The 16,348-nt window shown below is 42.9% G+C and overlaps 1 protein-coding gene across 7 annotated transcripts in view; it reads left to right on the top strand.

Moving 5' to 3' along the window:
• PBX3 (PBX homeobox 3) overlaps positions 1–16,348 on the top strand; it is a 168,542-nt gene that overhangs the window by 64,708 nt on the left and 87,486 nt on the right. The gene's annotated exons all lie outside the window — the stretch shown is intronic.

The raw sequence follows: 16,348 nt of genomic DNA on the forward strand, positions 1-16,348 counted from the left end.
TGGCGTGTCTTTTAAATTGTGTGTCACACACTATTCTTCTCCTTTGCTTCTTGATGGCATGCCAGTGTTCCCTAGCAATCACAAAATGCCCATTCAGAATTTGGTTGCTTGACCACTGCTTCCTTCCCCTCTTCCATTAGACGTGGTGGCTGGACACTTACTACACCTTGGCCTCCCTCATTCTGAGAGGTCAGAGACTTTGCCCTTCTCCACATTTAGGTGAGAAATAAATGGGGCGTGGAGTTAATTGGCTTAATTCTTCTCTTGGAGAAGAGAGTAAGGGGATTTGGGAGTGTCAGAAATGTGACTTGTTTCTGCTGTAGCACTGATACCATGCTTTTCTTAGGAGATGCTACTTTTGATGGCCAGTGTCCCAGTACAACTGAATATAGTGGTAGTGTCTCCCTCTAATTCAGGTTTAGTTAATGACCTAGAAGAACCTTTGATTGATGAACTAGAAGTACTGCAGGGCTAATGACAAGGAGCTACATTGTCTTTGTAATTTTCACTGATGTGCTTGTGGCATTTCTGAGGGTGATTTTTGGCTGCATGTTAGCAGCCAATGCCAGTGGCTAAGGCTAGAGTACGTTATTGAGGGAGGGTGAAATTCACTCCTGTGCGGAGGGCCAAGCAAGGGCTAGGCAGCATTTCAGTTCCATTAAAGCTAATGGTGAGCATATGCTGAGGAAGCACATTACAATGTTGTACTATGAGCCAATTATTAGTTGACTTTTGACGAAAATGATGCTGAGATAAAGCACCTCCTGACATCCACGTAGTGCTCTTCACACATTATAGGTAAGTGATAAAAAGTCATCTTTAAACAAGATGACTGGTTCATGTACAAAGTGTAACGTGCGAGCTAAGCTGCATCACATGAAGGAGGTGGAAAATGAAAGCCAAGAAGCTTCAATCACCAGCAGACCAAAAAGATTCCAAATGTTTTTTTGATGAGCTGAAGACTGCATATGGCCCAGAGTTCAATTGGTACCACCCCTATTTGGAATGCAGGTGAGTCACCGGTGCTGACTGATCACGGACAAATACTGAAAAGATGGACTGAACACTTCAATAAAGTTCTGAACTTCCCATCCACCATATCAGCATCAGCCCTTGATGATCCTGAACAACTTCCAATTCCAGACCAACTCTCAATTCTGTCGACATCTGAAGTATGGAAAGCTGTCAAGCAAATGGCAAAGCAGCGGGTCCAGATGGTATTCCTGCAGAGATCTTCAAATATGGGGCCTGGAGCTGATCAGGAAGCTTACCAGCCTCTACTTAAGGTTTTGGGAACAGGAGTCCGTGCCGCAGGAATTTAAAGATCCCCACATTATTCCCCTTCACAAAAGAAAAGGCAGTTGCGCTTCTTCTGATAACCCTTGTGGCATCTCGCTCCTTGCCACGGCAGGAAAGCTACTCGCCCATGTTAGGATAAACTGGCTAGCTGATCAACTTGCAGGGAAGATACTGCCTGAAAGCCCAACGTGGCTTCTGTCCCAGGCATGGTACTTCAGACATGATCTTTGCACTCTGACAAAAACTACATATAGATCTTGATTCCACTCATGACATTTCTCTTTAATTTGCCAATCTTACTGAGGCCTTTGACTCTGAAAATGAGATGGCCTGTGGACAGTCCTCTGCAAGTTCAGTTGCCCCAATAAGTTTTTCAGCATTATTAAATCTTTTCATGCAGGAATACAGGTTCATGTCCTTTCCCAAGGCTGCTTCTCAATTCCCTTTGTTGTTACCAATGGAGTAAAACAAGGCTGTGTTCTTGCTTTAACATTATTAGCATCATGTTTGCAGCTGTTCTAATAGATTCATTCAGAGACATTGATTATAGCATTTATATGCAGTACCATATGGATGGAGGGGTCTTGAATATGCATTGCCTGTGTGCTAAGACAAAAGTTATGAAGACAATTATTCGCAGATTACTGTTTGCTGATGATTGTGCTTTATTGGCCTATAACCTCAAGGCCATTCAGTTGCTGACTGATTGCTTTGTGCATGCAGCAAAGCATTTTGGCCACAGAACGACCAGCCTACAGAAGACAAAAGTCATGGTCCAGCCTCAACCGGGAAGTACTGCAAATACTCCAGTTGGGTCCATTGACGATGTTCCACTCAAGGCTGTTGACAAATCTTGCTACCTAGTTAGTGTTGTTTCATAAAATGCAATGATTGACGACATTACAAAGTGCATTGGTGCAGCCAGGGATGCCTTTGGAAGACTTCAGCATCATCTCTGGAATGAGCATGGTGTCAGACTGCAAACAAAAATTGATGTTTACCACTCCATCATCTTTACTGCACTTCCCTACAGCTGCAATACGTGGACCACTTATCGACAGTACATAAAACATTTGGGCCAATTCCACTTAGGATGTCTAAGGTGGATAATGGGAATTAAATGGCAAGATTTGGTTCCAAACACCAAGGTTCTTGAGTGCGACAACATCACAGGCATTGAAGCTTTTATAGTGAGAGTGCATCTGAGATGGTGCAGTTGTGTGGTCCAGAGGTCCAAGAGTAGATTACCGAAGGCCATCTTGTATGGAGAATTGCAGGCTGGAACTCATTTTAGGGGTAGACCAAGAAAACATTTACAAGGACACTCTCAAGGCCAACTTCCTTGCAATGTTGAACACCTTACCTGGGAGCTCTTAGCCCATGACAGGCTCCTATGATGGCAGTTCTGCCACCTGGGACTGTAAGATTTCGAGAGCCCGTGGATTGCTGTGATTGAGGAGAGACATGAGAGGAGTAAAGCTAAACGCAGCGCGTATTCGTCTACAGTTGTCTTCACTTGTGGCCCTTGCGAACAGGACTGCAGTGATCTCATTTCAGAACTCACAATAAGAGACTGTAGCTCATCCATTGAACTTGTCAGGAGACTCCATTATCTTTATTTAAGTACCAACAATGTGTTTAGTGTTGTGCAAGACATCCAATAAAGATGGTCCCCAAGACTTATAATCAAAACAGGACAGAAACAGAAGGCCAGGATGCATCGAGAAGTTCAGAGGAGGGAATAACTCGGCGTAGTGGCTCGGGAGCTTTTTTGTTAGGACTTGTTGATGTGTCTTCCCACGGTGCCCATAGCAGTGGCATCATCTTTACTGGACACATGGGCACAATGTGATGAGACTGAAGGCTTTTAAAAAAACAACAAAACTCCTTGAACTGACTTTTGATGCAGCCCTGTGACTTTGCATTTCAGTGAAGCTTGTGTTACTGTAGTCAAAAGCAAACAAAATTGGAGCCCAATGAGCCTAAACTGAATTTTCAAACAATAGCAACAACAAACCAATTAGAGTTCCTCTTGGTTTTATGTTAAGTGTAAGCACTGACTTCGTGGAATCACTGCGAAACGTGAGTGATGCATGAAATGGAAATTTCCTGCCTAGTGCTTAGAATAAATACAGAACGAGCTGTGCTGTTCACTGTAATATTCAGCTCAGACGCAGCCAGAGAAGCAGCCCAAGCCCAGACATCAAGCCCGCAGAAACCTTCCACTACTTGGTTTCATGTAATATTTTAATATTGGTTTTCCTTTTCTCTCGCGGCCCAAAGCAGTTAACTGATTAGACTAACTACCTGCTTTGCTAAGGAGCCTAGAAGGATCTCATGCCGGAGGGGCTGGGTTGGGGGGAACCTTTTACAGAGATTCCTCCATGTTAGTGCACCAAGTCTGGGCTGTCGTACTGAAGTTAAACATCAGCATGGTTGATGACTTCACTCAGTTCTAGCCTATTGTGGCTGCACTAGCCTGCAGAAAAACATTGAATCTACTTTGGCTATGACACCCAATTTTATTGTAATACACATTCATGTTGACACAGTATCAGTTTGCAGGAATGTTACGTGCATAAAAGGATTCTTTCCTTTAGATTCAGCCTTTCTCCATTCTGTAACCAGGATAAACTTAGCCATGTTGAGCTCTTAGAACTCTGCTTTTACTTGTGATCCTGAAAATAGCCTGCCTCAGACAATATTCTGTGCTAACTTCATATTGCAACACTTCAGGAGTTTCTGGTTGTTGTTTTTTATACCCTAATAGTTTAGATTCCACTAATACTCAAGCCCAACGCGACCTGTTGGGTGGATTTCAGCCTCCATTCCAAATTCACGAGATTTTCATGTACCTAACATTGGTGTGACTTTCTCTTTTGTGTGAGAACTTGAAGTGCACTTGCAGTCATGGTCAGAAAAGATACCACACAGAGACAGCATGTCAAAAGCAGAAGGAACTGGATTCTATTCTATTTTGCAGCAACAGAATTGTCAACTAAGTACCCATTACAGAATCATTATTCTTAGCAATGATGTGCAAGTCAGAAAGAACCCAGCTTGACTCTCAGATCCCAAGCTAATCTTGTAGCACGTGTTAACTGAGCAAATTAGGGAGATAATAAACAGGGAACCCTTTGGTGCTGGGTTTAGAGAGTCACTTCCTGGAGTTGGGATGCACTTTCTAAGTGAGTTTCAGAAATATGGTCTAAATGGCAATCCCTTTCTTATCCCCATTTATTCTCGTCTCCCCCACCCACACCTGTGCTTTTCCCATGAGGCTGGCTAGCGCCAGGATGGTGTTCTGTAAGTGAGGGCAGAATTTGCCTCCATTGTTTTATTTTTTGTGTAGCTCAAACCTTTTTTTTTTTTAAATAAACCTGAGAGAGGAGAAGCAAGTTCTTTAGCTCCAGCTGGTTGGGAATGCAGGAGCTCTGCTTCAAGCTGGCAAATGTTCTCCTGGACCCCTGTCCAGCTCCAGTAACACACCATAACCCTTCTAGGCTTGTGTAGTGTCTTGTGTAGTGTCCCCTGATGTCACTCTCCACACTAGCCCCTTCTAACAGCAGAGCTGTTTGGAACAGAAAAGCCACTCAGTGGAAATCTGCAGACTCAACACCTCATTGCTAATTTAACTCAAGTTGTTGGGGCAGCTAAACAAACCTGGACTGGGGCTTCACCATTTTACAAAACTTGTTCCTCTCCAAATGGTCTGGGTGGCCACCTGCAAAGTTAGCCTCAACCAGCGGTGAAAAGGCTCATTCAAAAATGATGGGAACGGAGGGGGAAAGTCAGGCGGTTGTTTTATCATCAGGGTGTTGGCCCAGCCTGCAGTGAAACCCTCCACTCCTTCCCCACTCCTCCAGGCCAGTGAAAACAGGTCTTGACGCAGGACTCGGAGGCCAAGCACAGGCACCTGCCAGTACTGAAGCTTTTGGGAGTTTTGCCATAAATTTCAGTGGGCAGGATTGGGCCTCAGTCCATACAGTGAAGTTAGGCTGCAGCCAGGCTCTTGTGACATTTAGGTACCACAGCAATGGGCCAGGTATAAGGATGTGACTAGAGCAGAATTTTGGTTGCCTTGTTCTAACCCAGCGACCAGTTTTCCAGTTCTGAATTTATATCCCTCTCCTGCCATTAGAACCGTGCTCAGCCTGTGCACTAAGTTTTATTATGAATTAAGAGTAAAACCCTTTCTCTGCCAAAGAACAAAACTACCTCCATTTTTCAGCATGCCTCTGTTTGTATATTTTATGGGAGAAGAGGGCTCTTACTAGTTCAGTGTCATGACCATAAAATGAAAAGGTTACCGCTTGCTACAAAGGCTTGCTTGGATCCAGTACCAATTAATTTTCAATCTAAAATATATGTCTCCTGACTGTCTCACAACAGCAATGAACACAGGAGTTTCCTTCTTAACACACTTGAGCCACAAACCCAGTTAGAGGATTAGCTGGCTTTTTCCAGAGTGTTTTGTTCATCCCCATTGGGTATGCCTATTATCCATGATAGACTGTTAGCTTGGACAGTGTGATATGATAGTTTTAGTTTTTTATCCTGGATCTGTTCTGTTCCATACATAGGGCTACTCAGATCTCAGCTTTAATTATCATTACGGATGGGAAAGGAGCATGTGTCAGAGGAAGGAAAGTTACCGTGTCGACTGCTCTTGCAGAATCATCTGCAGATGATTTTAATTTATTTTTGGGTAGTAGTTTTACAGTATAGAGCACACTGCTACTTCCAGCCTGTGTTTCACTGCTCCTTGCTAAGGCTCAGACCAGTCTCTAAATATTGGGAGAGGAACAGGAACCTAAGTCGTACCAGACCCTTGCAAACACGCTGACTTTCTGGAGGGTGGATGAGCTTCTCTTTATCTTTATTTATTAATAAAAGACGGAATGTCTTGGGAAACAAAAGGTTTTAATGGCTGGTGCTCGGTATCCTTGACAACAGTCCCCAAAGAATATTACATTAGGGCACCAGAGAACTTTTAAAAATAAGTAATGGAATTCCGTCTCTGTTATGCTTTTAGTAGTCATTTCGGCCATGGTGCAGCGAGGTCATAAGCTGAGCTCAGTGAAGGGAGCCAGAACACGAAATGATGCTGAGAGAACGTCTGGGAGATGAGAGGTACAGAATTACAAGCGAAAGTGCAGGCCTGCTGAGGCAATTACAGCTTAATGGGGTCATTTGGAAGGCAATTGCCAGGGGTTAATGTAGTATGGAGAGATGAGGTGAGATTGAAGTGAAATTTGGGGCTGGAAATGTGTTAAGATGAAAGATCAGAGTGCAGCAGATTTTGCTGTGCAGAAGGTTTATATCATGCAAAAGATTTGAAAAAATGTAAAAATAGTAGCCAGATGTTTCTAAATAAATAAATAAAACATTAAACAAACCCTTTAAAAAAGTGAAATAGCTGCATAATAAGAATATCCTTCGCTCTGAAAAGGTTGGAGCTTGTAGAGGAATTTCAATGTAGTCTATAAGGACTTATTTGAAGGAAAAGTTCTGTTGCATTTGCCTACATGTATCCTGGAGAGACAATGCAGTTCGGCTGCTTCCATTATTAACACAACATGCTGACTTAGGAAAATATTACTGCTCTTGCAGATGCTTGTGCCTCGTTTTAAAAAAAAAAATCCACTGTTTTGGAATTAAAAGCAAGAAACAGTCCCGCATACACATATTTTGATATATTTGTAATGGATTCATCACATTATCTTTTCAGGCATTAAAATAATATTCATAAGATGTCAAAATATTACGAGAATGTAAGCTAGCATTCTTTGAGTGGGTATTTTGGTTCTGAAAAGTATGCTTAAATATTACAGGTGTTTAAATTAAAAATGTCAAACCTATGAAGGCATAATGGAAGTAATCATTTATACATAGTTTTAAGCCGCACAGTATTTGAGAAAGCTTTGCATTCCAGACTATTGTGAATGAGTGGAGTTGCGTAAGAATTCAAAGGACAAAAGAGATCATTATGCTTTGTTACCTCAGCTAGTTCATTACCTTAATTGCTGAGCGTAATCCAGTCTTAGAAGAAAACTCTAGGGCTTTAAGGAGATCAACATCGGTGCCTTATGGCACAGAAAATGGAAACCCTTTCCTGTACCGTTGCTGCTCCAGGAACACTAAACCTTGATCAAAGACTGAACTTTTCTTAAGGTCGGCCATGTGAAAATCCCCTGGAGCTGTACCATGCGCTGAACCGTAATGAAGTGTAGCAGGTTCAGCACCATTTCTGTGTGAGTGTGACCGTCCTGGATCACTGGCTAGCAATGGCACATTATCATCCTTTCCAATAGGTGAAGTTTTAGCATAGTTATGTTTAGTAGCGATAATACGTCTCTCTTTGTAACAGCTCTCTGCATATTGCGTGAACTGAACAAACTCCTAATGTGCAATAATACTGCAGTCGAGAGGCAGCACATGGAGCTTTCCATCAGGCAGGAGGCCACTTTCCCAAGAATGGTTTGTTAAGTTATCCTAAGCTGCATGCAAGGCGAAACATTTGTAGGCAGGCTCTCGACTACATGGCTAAGTTACAGCTGTGAAATCATTCAAAAGAATTTTGTTGGGGAAGAATCAGATTTATTAAAAATACACTAGAGCAAATACATTTTTTTTCACCTGTGTTTCCTTGCTTTGTGTTGCTTTGTATATAGTTATCTGATCTGAGGATACAGGCTGTTTTCCTGTAGACTTGCATATGTTGAGACTAAAAAAGTACAGTAAAACAAAAAATATGACCTTTAAAAGCATGGTTGAGTTGCATTCATTTTATAACCATCAAAGCAACTCTTTACTGTTGTAAGGTAGAAAAATCAATGATGCAATCTTTTTCCTTTTGCCTTGTGCAATCCGTAATTGAAATGGAAAATCAAATGAACGGCTAACAGATAATTGTTTTATCAATATTCCCTGCCTGCCCTACAAGGGTCAGCCTAGAATGATCATGAGCCACGGATATGATGAGGACAAAATGTGAAATTGAACAGCAAGGAGGCAATAAATCAACCTTGACAAGAAAGAGTGACCAGCATGTAGCTCTTGTAGGCAGCTTTTGGGACACTTTTTGTCTCAGGTGTCTGCACTGATTTAAAAATGTGAGACTATAATATTTGAAGCTCTTCCAATGGGTAAACAACTGCAGACTATTTGTGGGCTAAGGCATCATCAAAGCAAACACACGGCACCTGAAAACACAGCGGATGCAGGGATACAGTAGGGGGGAAATTGCAGTCCAGTGGCAGCGCAGGAATATGAGAATGCTCTGAGCTTGCAATAAGGGAGCATTCCTCATCTCCATTTACACAGCACCAGGAAACTTTTCATGTTCCGGTGACTCAGGAAAAGTGCAACCTGGAGCCTGAAATACGTATTTTAATGTATTGTGTTATTTACAAAATTCTAGTCGCTCCATTCTAAGAACTGTTTTAAATGCCCTGATCCTAATGAGGAAAAGGAGAGGTCAAATCTCTGGGCAATGCCAGTAACATGCATCCTGACTCCCCACCTCTGTCAGATGTGAACATAAATTCCCTGATATACAGTCCAGTATTTTATAACTTACAGCCAGGTGGAGAAAGGAATTTAGCTGGTGTTAATGGTTAGTTACTTATTGCAATTGCTCCTCTTGGTGCTGTATTGCTCCTGGCCAGCAGGTGCTGATGGCAGTGGGAGGAGGAGTTCCTGGGTTGAACTTCAGGGGCTTGATGCCCTGTCAGTTCCAGGTGTCTGTCAGAGGTAGCAGTGCGTGCTCTTTCTCCCTATTTTGATGTTTCCCCCAGCTCCCCTTGAGATATTGCAACAAAGAGAAATCTCCTGTTTGACATAGCAGCAGCAGCAGAAATTCTGTATGTTTCCCATGCAGGTGATAAGTATATTATAGCAGCATGTGGGACTGTTAAAATTCTCAGTATTCCCATTATCTGTCCTGTTTGTAACTGGATCTCAAGAATTTGCTCCATTTGAAACTTCACACAAGAGTTCTGAGCCCAGATGCAATTTAAAAGACGTTATAGTTATTTAAAATAGAAATGCATCAAACCAAGAATTTAGTTAGCTATGTCATGTAGCTGAAAAGCAGCTTTGATGTATATACGTGTGTCTATATGTAAATAAAGCCCCACAAGGAGAGATTTCAATACAGTGGAATCAACTGGAGTGTGCTCGAAATGCAAAGTTGAGATATTTAGGTCTTACTATTTCTGCTGCCACTTAGCCACTTTGGAGAAGATCCTTGGGCGGTATAAATAGTACTGAAGTTAACAGTTACCACCAGCTGAGGATCTGCCCTACTACCTATTCATGCTTTTCTTTGTTAAATCATATGAACCTGGTATTCTCCCTCCGATCATTGCCCCCCATGTGGGGCACATTACATTTATATGTTTGGGGAAGAACGTGCATCTCAGAATTATGGCAAGGCTCAAGTTGAAAAGACTGCAAATAGCTCAGGGGAAGATTTATGCATAGTATTCATCCTGGAGAAAAAATGAGCACGTCAAACAAATTCATGTGTGCAAATTAAACCTAATGTTGGGTCTGTCTGCCTTTCACAGGCTTCACTTTACACTCAGTAGTGCACAGGAAATTAATCCCCTTGGTTTCAAAGCAACTCTCAGGACACCCCAGACCTCGTGCTAATCCGTAGGGCAGCTACAGTCACATTTCTGTGCAGATGAGCTATGCAAGGTCAGATGTGACATGAACTTAAGAAACAAACTTGTTTTTCCTTAAACATTTCAATTCTGATATTGTGGTCATGATGGACACACTGGTTTCTTTTTTTACAGACCATTAATAAAGATATAAACCAAATCAGATAGCGTGTTTGAGGAGGAAGGTGGCAGTAGCATGCTACTCAAACTCTACCCAGGGTGCAAAAACAGCAGGATGTTTTTGTATAGAATAATCTGCCCTGAAATAATAACAAATGTTGACATTTAAATGCCCACCATAAGCATTAGAGTTAACATTCCATTGAGATGAATGGTGACTGTGCACAGCTGTCATGGCCCCCAAACGTTTAGGAATATGTTCCCGTTCCACCACCACTTCCCCCGCCATTTGATTCTGCTGATGATGTTCCACTCAGTGTGCCTGCAGGACTCATGCCCCCTCACTTCTGCTCCCTCTTAAACTTTACTTTACGTGCCTGCAACATTAGTGATGTTTGGTCTGGTGTAGGGGGCCAGTGCTGGGACCTCCCTGCTACTTAACTCACAAATAGGTTGTGTGTAGGGGGAGTGGGATGGACAGAGGAGCAGGGGCTGCAAAGGTGCCTCCAGCTGCCCTGCATGCCATGTGCTAGCCCTGCATAGACCCAAGTGGAGGGAGGTAAGGGGAGCAGAGTGGTGAATCCAGGGGCTCTAATATACCAGCCAAGTGGCATGACAGGGCGTAGCTGGTGCTCCAGCTGATGGGCAGGAGTGTTGTGGACAGCCCTGCAGCCCTCTGTTCTGGCACTAGGCTGGAGGTGGGCTTCACTTTCCCACCCTACCTGCAGTTTACTGTTTACTTGGCTTTATGGAATGGCCCCTGGAGCTGTTGGTTTGGTCTATCTGAGGCCAAAGGTGCAGTCTAAGCTTGAACAAGACTATGTTAGGAAACCATATTGAAAGCCTGATTTCACATATGGATTCAGCTCTCCTGGTTTGGTTTCTTGGGAGGGCAGGGCATAATGTGTGCAAACTAGTTTTAGAAAGCCAGTATCAAGAGAAGTAACCTAGTCAGATGGGTTACCAGCCCGGAAAATGGTTTTTATTTTAAGCACATTATGCCCTGTTCCCCTGGGGACATCGCTGAGACAGCTAGGACAGTTTTCACTAATCGGGTTTTCAAATTAATTTCTACCAGTCTTTTTCCACAGTGGAATCAGGGCCTGGGGCGGACAATCCCTGAGTTGCTCAGGCCTGGAAGGTATCTTCTCAGTCCCAGGGGCTAGAAATATCCCCTTTACAATACGTTTAAACTCTGCTGGAGGGCTCACCCTTTGTGCAAAGTATTGGTCTGGTGTCCTGCCACATGCAGGAGCACTTAGCTCCATGTCCTGCAAAACCAGCAATGACATTAACGTAGTGTGAACTCAGCACAGCGAGAGGACGTGCTCAGCCCCAGGAAGAACATTAGCCCACCTGGGCCTGGGCACAGACCGACCTAGTCCTGATACATCGTGTTTATAGAAGGCGTTGGATGCTCAAAGTGCTGCATGAACAGTTGGCACAGAACTGCTGGGGTCAAGGTTAACCCCACCCCATGTGACAGAAAGGAGAGGCGGGTTGGCTCTGCCTCTGACACAAACTAGAGCCAGAGCCAGGGTGCTCCTGCTTCCCAGTCCCAGGTTTGAGCCCCTAGATCCCACCGCATGACCAACTTTGCTGGGCGTGTGTGTGAAAGCTCAGAGTTTGGTGAGTGGCACTACATGGCTTCCTGTCTCCCATCACTATCTCTGATGTAATGAAGTGTCAGCTTCTGCCCTCATTGTCCTTCATGTCCTTGAAACCAAGGCAGTTTAGAAACAAGTCTTTCCCATTTATCAGCAGTTAAAAATAGAGGGGATTGATGTGAAAGGACAGTCCCTGCTCCCCCGCTGTCTGCCCTGTTTTGCAGATGAAGGTGTAACATTCATTTCACAGGTAGGACATTAGAGAACTTCACAGTATGGTCTGGTAGGAGCATCTTGTCCCATCCCCCATAACATGGTTGCATATTTCTTGCCTCCATGGGGTAGGAGAAAATACTGGATGCACTAAGAGATGCACACAAAAGATCAAATTAGATCATTACACCCAGTAACTGCTTCTATAAAAATATTTACTAAGCCCGCGGTACCTATAGGCTTCCTAATAAACATAGTATAAATCCAGGTGTACAGGCAAGACACGGTGACAGTACATCATGTCATTAACACGCATCTCAGAAATGTCCTAAATACGTATTTACACCAGGATTCCTAATGGCTCCAAAGAAGCTGATCAAACTGTCAGCCTATTAATCTGTGTTTTTAATGGTTCTGGTCTATCAGATGAAAATGTTTTGTAAAAATTATTTTAACTACTGTATTTGCTGTTCTGAGCAATGGTTTAAACACATTGTGTGTGTTTGAAATTCATATTAATGACACCATAAGCTATAGGTTGTTAGTAAATATTTCTACCCCAAAAGACCCCAAGTTCTCACAACAGTTGGACTTGCTGGCTCCAAAGGAGCTGTCACGATCAGCAGGTAGTTAATCCAGGTTTTTAGAAATTTCTAAATCTATTTAGATAAGAATCTACATCTGTGCTAACAAGGTCTTTTGCAGTGTTTGTTGTCAGCATATATGTGCTTCTAGCAAGAGTAGGCTCACTTGCTCCTGCTTTCTCCTTTAAAAAAATATGACTGTGTAAGAAAAAAGCAAAATGCTGGAAATTAACTCTCAGAATTAAGCAAAATGAATTCTAAATGATGTCATTATTCTGGACCCATGGAAAAGAAGCCCTTGAGGAATTCCACCATGATTTCAACAATTTCCATCCCACCATCAACCTCAGCCTGGATCAGTCCACACAAGAGATCCACTTCCTGGACACTACGGTGCTAATAAGTGATGGTCACATAACCAGCACCCTATACCGGAAACCTACTGACCGCTGTTCCTACCTACATGCCTGCAGCTTTCATCCAGACCACACCACACGATCCATTGTCTACAGACAAGCTCTACGTTACCACTGCATTTGCTCCAAATCCTCAGACAGAGACAAACACCTACAAGATCTCTATCAAGCGTTCTTACAACTACAATATCCACCTGCTGAAGTGAAGAAACAGATTGACAGAGCCAGAAGAGTACCCAGAAGCTACCTACTACAGGACAGGCCCAACAAAGAAAATAACAGAATGCCACTAGCCGTCACCTTCAGCCCCCAACTAAAACCCCTCCAACGCATCATCAAGGATCTACAACCTATCCTGAAGGACGACGCCTCACTCTCACAGATCTTGGGAGACAGGCCAGTCCTTGCTTACAGAAAGCCCCCCAACCTGAAGCAAATACTCACCAGCAACCACACACCACACAACAGAACCACTAACCCAGGAACCTATCCTTGCAACAAAGCCTGTTGCCAACTGTGTCCACATATCTATTCAAGGGACACCATCACAGGGCCTAATCACATCGGCCACACTATCAGAGGCTCATTCACCTGCACATCTACCAATGTGATATATGCCATCATGTGCCAGCAATGCCCCTCTGCCATGTACATTGGCCAAACTGGACAGTCTCTACGTAAAAGAATAAATGGACACAAATCAGACGTCAAGAATTATAACATTCAAAAACCAGTTGGAGAACACTTCCATCTCTTTGGTCACTCGATTACAGACCTAAAAGTTTCAATTCTTCAACAAAAAAACTTCAAAAACAGACTCCAACGAGAGACTGTTGAATTGGAATTAATTTGCAAACTGGATACAATTAACTTAGGCTTGAATAAAGACTGGGAGTGGATGGGTCATTACACAAAGTAAAACTAATTTCCCCATGTTTATTCCCGCCCCCCTACCCCCCACTGTTCCTCAGACGTTCTTGCCAACTGCTGGAAATGGCCCATCTTGATTATCACTACAAAAGATTCCCCACCTGCTCTCCTGCTGGTAATAGCTCACCTGAAGTGATCACTCTGGTTACAGTGTGTATGGTAACACCCATTGTTTCATGTTCTCTGTGTAGATCAATCTCCCCACTGTATTTTCCACGGAATGCATCCGATGAAGTGAGCTGTAGCTCACGAAAGCTCATGCTCAAATAAATTGGTTAGTCTCTAAGGTGCCACAAGTCCTCCTTTTCTTTTTGCGAATACAGACTAACACGGCTGTTACTCTGAAACCTGTCATTATTCTGATGCTCTGTCCTTAACCCCCACTTCTCCTCCTCTTCTTGCCTAGTACTCCAGCAGTTATTGAGCATCAGGATGTTTTCGTAGGATGGTGAAATTCATCACTATGAGCTCAAAGGGGACTTCAGTGCCCCAGAGGGCTTGTGCTGGCCCTGTGCACGAGGCTGAGTTTCACTCACTAGAACATGCATTGCCCTTAAACTGTGTGTGCAGTTCACACTGACCTCCTGGGGAGCTGTGTGCCCAGATCAAGGAGAGGATGTATGGCCTGGTGGGAGCTGCAGTACGTAGACACAGAAGGGGAGGCTAAGGGAAGAGTGTTGAACTTTGAATTGTTTCATCCTTGCTCTGTTCTTTTCTTTCATGAGAATTAACTAACACCCTGCATTCAGTGGGAGACGCATCACACACCCGGCTGCTGATCAACACGTCACACTGTGTTGTACCACTGCAGAGGGAGAACTATGCTAGGTATCCCAACATCCTTGGTATGGAGAGACATGTGACCAAAGAGCTCAGTTCTACAAAGATTTGTGGGCATTGTGCTTTCTACTGTGACCAGACTCAATTCCTTCAATGGATTGCTTCTGGTAGGGCAGCGCACCTGACAGGTAGTTCGTGTCTGCCCGGAAAATAATGATGCAGCCTGAAAATTTACATGAAAAGATATCTCCAGGTTACTGCCTCAGGGAGAGACATAACCCTAGACAGATTGGTATGAACCTCGACCTGCTCACTTTATTCCTACGCCTTATGAGCTAACGTCAGTGGGACGCCTCATGTGGGAAAGCTGAGTCTCCTTGCCCCTACCTAAGTGCTGGGTTTGTACATTTTCAGGACATTTTAGGGCCTAATCTTGCTACTTTCATCATGAGCAATTGGGTGAGTAATTTTCTAGAAGTCAATGGAGCTACTCTTGGTAATAAGGATTACTCACCTGAGTAAAGGGTGGCAGGGTCCGGTCTGTGTGCTATATGTCTGGAGGGATGTGTGTCTGTTCTTGTGGCTGTGGCTGACATTCTGTGCGGTCACAGTGGCAAGGAGCTTGGACAGAAACCTGGCTCATTTGTATTTTATTTAATTAAATAAAAACAGAATGAAAATTAATCTGCAGCATTTTTGTTGACATCAATATAGTAACTTACCTTCTTCCATGAATTAAATTTTGGGAACTTGAAACTTAACTCTCATAGCTTTTTTCTCCCTGTTTATTACATATGCTTAAATAAACACGTTGAATTAACTTTATAAGGCTTGTAAATACTACAGATAAAACTCTTCCAGAAAATCAACATTCTAAATCATGGTAAGTCTCTTCCTATTTTGCTCATCCTCTAGCAAGGCATTGACAAAAATATGAAATTGATTTGGTTGAAGGGTGTTAAAGAGCCGACAGCCAAATGTCACAAACAATGAATGGCTGCAGTGTTGAAAAAATCAATAGGGAGGTTAAAGCTGGTCTTGTGAAAGACTTGGCAGACTGCTCTGTTCCAGGAAGATATCTGTCTTCTGGCCTTGGTTGCATGATCAAAAGGAAAACTTGATAGGTTTAATGAAGGGAGATACAGTAAAACTGACAACAGAAATATAGACACTGTGGTAACCTGCACATCAGTGAGTGGGGCTATTAGAGACATTCTGCAGTCTGAACAAATATTTATAGGTAAAGATGTCAAAAAATAAGTGTGTTCTTTCACTCCTTCTCACTCGGTTTCCAATCAGCAAACACATTTGAATGGAATAAACAAAGGTTGATACTGTACATTTAATTGTACAACATCATGGCAAACGTATAGGGTAAAATAATTAGCATGTTAATTAGTGAATCATAATGTTTTCAGATCATTTCATGATGAGATTACAGACCTAAAGCTGTGATCAGAATAACTTCAGTATTTTGAAATAATATTTGCAAAGAATCGTAAGAGAAAGGAGGGAAAAGTCAGCCACGGTCTCTCAGTGAAACTGATGAGTGCTAGCTAGTCATCAGACCACACCAACAGGTTTTACCCCCAACTTTTACCCACTTTTATTGATAAATAAAGCCCTGGTCTGAAAATTAGTCCTTTGGGAACATTAAATTCAGAAATATAAATGAGGATGCCTGCCAGTTCTAGAAAGGGCAAATAGTATTAAGTTTATTTTATTGT

The sequence above is a fragment of the Lepidochelys olivacea genome (genome assembly GCF_965140295.1).
Source record: "Lepidochelys olivacea isolate rLepOli2 genome assembly, chromosome: 16".
NCBI classification, from domain to species: domain Eukaryota; kingdom Metazoa; phylum Chordata; order Testudines; family Cheloniidae; genus Lepidochelys; species Lepidochelys olivacea.